Below are 6,000 nucleotides of genomic sequence, written 5' to 3'. Positions count from 1 at the left end.
AAGTAATTGGAGGACACTCACCTGGAAGAGCTGGGAGTTGAGTTGGCTTGGGAGCGGGGAGGACCTGGAAGACAGAATAGAATGGAGTGGAGGGTGTGTTTCCAGTTTTACCTCGCGCTCTGTCAGAACAGTTCCCTGCCCCTTGAGGGGAGGCTGAAGGGGACATTCTGGTCCCTGGCCAGTTACTGAGCAGCCCTAGGGGACCGAGGGCATCACGGCCCACCTCCCAACAGGACAACCCTAAAGGGGGATCGCCTGCCCGCCCCACCTCCCTCAAGAGGTGCTGCGTTGCAAAGTCAGGGCACGCCTGACATTTCTGTAACAGGTGTGACCAATTAATTCAGCGCAAGCATGAGCTAAGAAGGCTGTTTGGTGTCATGTAGACAAAACAACAGGACGGAGGGGCCCAACCTGTCGTTTCTATCGAGCTATTATTTTGAGGACATGTAATTACGGGTCTTGTTTCTTGAGGCAGGCTTTGAGGATATCTCTTAATGAGAGGACCAGGGTCAGCTGTTCTGGGGGCAGTGGGGCTGTGCTAGGGGGAGACAACAGTTTCCTCCAAGGAAAAGGATCACCTTCTTCAGTGGAAAGTCTCCCATGGCCATTTCCAAGGAAGGAGAAGTTAATTAGGAAAGGTTGATTTTTGCTTTTGGGGGGCTGGGGGTGATTTACAAAGCACGTGGTTGATAAGGTGTATCCCAGAGTACTCTCTGGATTTACCCAAACCATGTCAAACAGATGCATTCCATTGGTTAGTGACATTATCTCAATCCTTTCGAGTGTGAAAGTTTTTTTTTTTTTTAATGTGATTTGGGGATTCTCCAGTGGCAAATCTCTGCCACCATGGATGCCAGGGCAGTTTTATGTTTGTTTGTTTTATCTTTACTTTTTGTAAACCTATTCTACCTTTTGGTAAACACAGAAAATCCTTCTTTAATTTCATTGGAAATGTATATGTGTGTAAATGCATCCAAAGAAACTAGTTATGCTCTTGAGTATGTCTTTGCAATTACTCAATGCCTGGAGATTCAGACATGCCCTTTGGTCAACTGGACTTTGCATCTTCCCGTTTCCCAGTCCTAGAAGAAAGCTGGAGAGATCTTAATGGCTACAGCCTTGGAGTTGATTTTTATTCTCTATTTGTTGTGCCCCTGTCTTAGCAACTCACTTTTGCACGGATCTTCCTAAGTTCAAAAGTACAAATTTGACATGCAGGCTTCCCAGGTGGCACAGTGGTGAAAAATCTGCCTGCAATGCAGGAGACATGGGTTTGATCCCTGAGTCAGAAAGATCCCCTGGGAAAGGAAATGGCAACCCACTCCAGTATTCTTGCTGGGAGAATCCCATGGAGCCTGGTGAGCTACAGTCCATGGGGTCACAAGAGTTGGACGCGACTGAGCAACTTACCACACATGCGCACAGCAGGAGCAAGACGGCCCAGGGTTTGAATTCTCTAGCCATCTAACTGAGGTCAGACTATTATGTTTTATGAAACTTGGTGTTTTCATCTGTAGAGTGTGGATAGCATAACTACCTTGTTAGAACTGTTTGAAAACGCAATGAGATGCATGTTAAGTGTGGACAGGATGTAGCTGATGGAGGCGGTGCCTCGCTTCCTGCAGACTGCCTGGCTGTTGAGCCGCAGCCCTTGGCTTGACCAGCATCCCTAGGCCGACGACTCCCACGCTTACCTCTTCTGGTCCAACCCCAGCCCTGAGTTCTAGGCTTGCCCACCCACTGGGCACCCTGCCATCTGAGAGGCAGCAGCATTAGGGCAGGGTCAGGATTGCCCACACTCATCCCCTCCGATGGCAGTCACTGCTGCAAAGGCTCCTCGGTGTCTCAGCTTCCTCTTCTGTTCATGAACACCCGTGCTCAGTCCTGCCTGACTGCGTGACGCTACGAACTGTAGCCCGCCAGGCTCCTCTGTCCACGGAGATTCTCCGGGCAAGATTACTGGAGTGGTTTGCCACGCCCTCCTCTAAGGGATCTTACTGATCCAGGGATCGAACCCGCATCTTCTGTGGCTCCTGTGTTGACGGGCAGATTCTTACCACTGAACCATCTGGGAAGCCATCCCTCCTTTGATAGCTAGAATCGAAATACCTGTCTCTGGCTTAAAAAGATTAAATGAATTAGTATGTGTGAAATGCTTGAAACATGCTTGGTCCATTGTCAGTACTCAGCGCCTTTTAGATCTCGTTATCTCCATTGAATTTCTAGTCGACATCTCAGGTTTGTTTGCTTTTATTGAAGTATAGCTGATTTTGCAATGTCATGTTAGTTTCAGCGTACAGCAGAGTGATTCAGTCATATACATGTATAGTTCTCCGTTTTACATTATTTTAAGTCAAGGATTGTTATAAGATACTGAGTATAGTTCCCTGTGCTATACAGTAGGTCCTAGCTGTTTATTTTACATATAGTAGTGTTCATATGTCACCCCCCAATTCCTAATATATCCCTACCCCCACCTTTGCCCACAAGTTGGTTTTCTATCTGTATCTTGTGCACATAGAAAATGTATGGCCAAAGCATCTGAAGAAGCATCTACCTGTCTATCTATCTACAACTAAATTGCTTTGCTGTCCACCTGAAACGAATACAACACTGTAAATCAACTAGACTTCAGTAAAAACTTAATTAATTAGCTTTAAAAAAGAAGTCAACAAGTCTGGGGAAGGTAGGACCTGATGACGAAGGGAAACAGGTGTTGGAAGAAGGGTCTGTCAGAGCTTAGTTGAAGGTCCTTGTCACCGAGAGTCTACATTTTACATCCTGGAAGCCAACAGAATGTTGTGAGCCTGGGAGTTAATCGATTATTTTTTTGAACGTTTATTTTGACAGTCACAGGACAAGGGGATTGAACAATGCATGTTTGAAAGCCAGGACTGTTGTCAGTAAATCCTGATGGAAACTGTTCAGAATAAACTCCCCTTTTGATTACAGTCAACAGATTAGGGACCTAACAACATTTACAAACCTCTTCCCTTTTACCATATGATGTCACCCATTAATGGGAGTGAGATTCCATCATCTTCACAGATCTTGGCCAAGCTCAGGGGAACCGATTGTACAGTGTGTGTCCATGAGTGGGGCAGGAATCTTGGGGCCTTCTTAGAATAGGGATGACATCCCATGTTCCTCAGGAGGGAGGCAAAACTATTGGACTCATCTGCAGAGTGGGCATTATGACACCTTAACCCATGTGAGGATTAAGTGACATGAAGCGTGCACTTGTCACAATACCTGGGAACATGGTCACGCTCACGTGACTGTTCAGTAAAACAGAACACCACCAAACCTGGAGGGTCCACACTCCTGCTGCACCAGCGCTTAATATATTTCAAGGTTACCATAGCACCTGCCTTCCATTTTCCCTCCCAGGACTGCCCAGCTGCATGGATGCCGATATGGAAGGTAAAAGATTCCCAGGCATTCCTGCGGCCCACAGATGGCATTCTGCCCTGTATTGCTGCCGGTAGAATTCAAGGATTTAAGTTTGGGGGATGGAATGAGGTACCTGGAAGTCATATTCCAAATAGTTAACAGTCAATAAGGCACAAGAAATTTCTGATAAAAACAGAGGCCATGTTGATATCAGGACCTAAAAAGATTCTTGGTGGACATTAACTTTTTATTTGCTGAAATGTGATGAGCCACAATGTTCTGAGTGCTTATGAGCGGTTGCTGTCTACCAAAAGGTGTGGAGATGTTTGGATATTTTATCAACTGATATTCAGCATGTACAGAGTAGCTCTAGACTGGTCCTGTTTGTGATTTAAGAATACTTGTTGTTGTTCAGTTGCTAAATCATGTCTGACTCTTTGGGACCCCAAGAACTACAGCACGCCAGGCTCCCCTGTCCTTCACCACATCCCGGAGTTTGCTCAAACTCATGTCCATTGAGTCAGTGATGCCATTCAACCTCTATCACCCCCTTCTCCTCCTGCCTTCAATCTTTCCCAGCATCAGGGTCTTTTCCAATGAGTCCCTTCGCCTCAGGTGGCCAAAGCATTGGAGCTTCAGCTTCAGCATCAGTCCTTCCAATGAATATCCAAGGTTGCAGAATATTCATCTCCCAAGAAAATTCCCAGGAGAGGGAATCTATTAAACCAAGGTCAGTAAATGCTTGAGATTAAACTATCAGCCCCAGAGGGAAAGGCCATTTTATGCAAATGAATTGATTTGACCTGGTCTTTATGATGGAGAAGGAGAGGAGATACTCTGAGATAAAAAGGAGATAAAACAGCCGCTCTCCCCTCCCCACATCTGTTCTTCGCGGGGACTGTCCCGGACATCTGTTAGCGCATCAGTAAGGCCACAGAGTCCTGGCACTGCTCTCACACACTGGAAACCGTGGGAAACTGGTTTTATTAATTACAGTGCCTGCCCACTGGAACTATTTGCATCCATTTATAACTCCTTGACATCCCTGCAAAATAAATATTGGGGTATTCACTCATCCCAAGCAATTATCTAAACAAAGCTATATCCATCACAAGGGTTCATAAACAGGGAGAGTCGAGTATAAAAATTTCTAATTAAAGGAAGCCTACTTCTAATAGCAAATGCCCCATTCTCATTCATGTGCATTAAGCATTGACGCTTCCAGGACTGGAAATGAGATGCCCGCTAGCATGATACGTTGGGGCACAGCAGCAGGCCGTCTCTCTTGGAGTGTGGGTATGACAGTGGAGCGTTCAGAGAGCTTTCTTCACACGTTTGAAGTTCTGAGTGGCCACTCTGAGCCTTCGTCCTCCTCCGCTCGCACCAGATTTGCGGGAGAGCAAGCCCAGTGCTCAGTGTCCGTGGGACTTGGCCTCTCGTCTGCGCTCAAGGAGGCTGAGACCTGCTCACACCACATGGACACTCTGCAGACGCCAGAACACTTTCAACATTCCGTGAGGGTCAGGCCAGGGTGAAAATCAGAAGCTACCCGTGTTTCCTGACATCAGGGGTCAAAGGGTCTTCACAGAGATTTCTGCCTCATTTCAGCTTTCAATCCTGAAGGACTAGCACTGTCCCCCATCCATTTTTTGGTCTTAAAATGTAAGACATACATACTTATATATAAAATAGATAACCAACTAGGACCTACTGTACAGCACATGGAACTCTACTCGGTATTTTGTAATAACCAATAATGGAAAAGCTATGGTTTTTCCAGTCATCATGTATGGATGTGAGAGTTGGACCATAAAGAAGGCTAAGTGCTGAAGAACTGATGCTTTCAAACTGTGGTGCTGGAGAAGACTCTTGAGAGTCCCTTGGATGGCAAGGAGATCAGACCAGTCAATCCTAAAGGAAATCAATCCAGAATATTCATTGCAAGGACTGATGCTGAAGCTGAAACTCCAATCCTATGGCCACCTGATGTGAAGAGTCAACTCATTGGAAAAGACCCTGATGCTGGGAAAGGTTGAAGGCAGGAGGAAAAGGGGTGACAGATGATGAGATGGTTGGATGGCATCACTGACTCAATGGACTTGAGTTTGAGCAAACTCTGTAAGATAATGAAGGACAGGGAATCCTGGCATGCTGCAGTCCATGAGGTTGCAAAGAGTACAACTTAGCAACCAAACAACAATAGAAAAGAATTTTAAGACGTGTCTATATCTATATCTGAATCGCCTTGCTGTACCCCTGAAATGAGCACAACATTGTAAATCAATTATATTTCAACAATTTTTAAAAGTAAATTAATAAGTAAATGGCAATCCATTGCCAGGTCTGCATCAGCTCCTAGGTTAAATAAATGATTCATGGAAGCCTTTCTTGCTGCATTTACCTTCTCACAGGTGCTTTTTTCTGGTACTGTAACAGAATCGTCCTGCTGACTCTTGAGTTTGCAATAGAGACTTGATGGTGGTGGTGGTTTCATCACTAGGTCGTGTCCGACTCTTTGCGACCCCGTGGACTGTAGCCCACCAGGCTTCTCTGTCCATGGGATTTCCCAGGCAAGAGTACTAGAGTGGATAGCCATTTCCTTCTCCA

General features: G+C 45.8%; 1 long non-coding RNA gene across 1 annotated transcript in view; it reads left to right on the top strand.

Annotated features, from left to right (window-relative positions):
• The first annotated feature begins 3,313 nt into the window (after positions 1–3,313).
• LOC110149033 (uncharacterized) overlaps positions 3,314–6,000 on the top strand; it is a 29,278-nt gene continuing 26,591 nt past the window's right edge. The window contains exon 1 of the long non-coding RNA XR_002317325.2: positions 3,314–3,423. This is a non-coding gene — a long non-coding RNA (uncharacterized lncRNA). The remainder of the gene's footprint in view (positions 3,424–6,000) is intronic.

This window comes from Odocoileus virginianus, chromosome 8 (assembly GCF_023699985.2).
Source record: "Odocoileus virginianus isolate 20LAN1187 ecotype Illinois chromosome 8, Ovbor_1.2, whole genome shotgun sequence".
NCBI lineage: Eukaryota > Metazoa > Chordata > Mammalia > Artiodactyla > Cervidae > Odocoileus > Odocoileus virginianus.
Note: the sequence above shows the minus strand (reverse complement) of the source record. Positions and strands in the feature narration are given on the sequence as shown.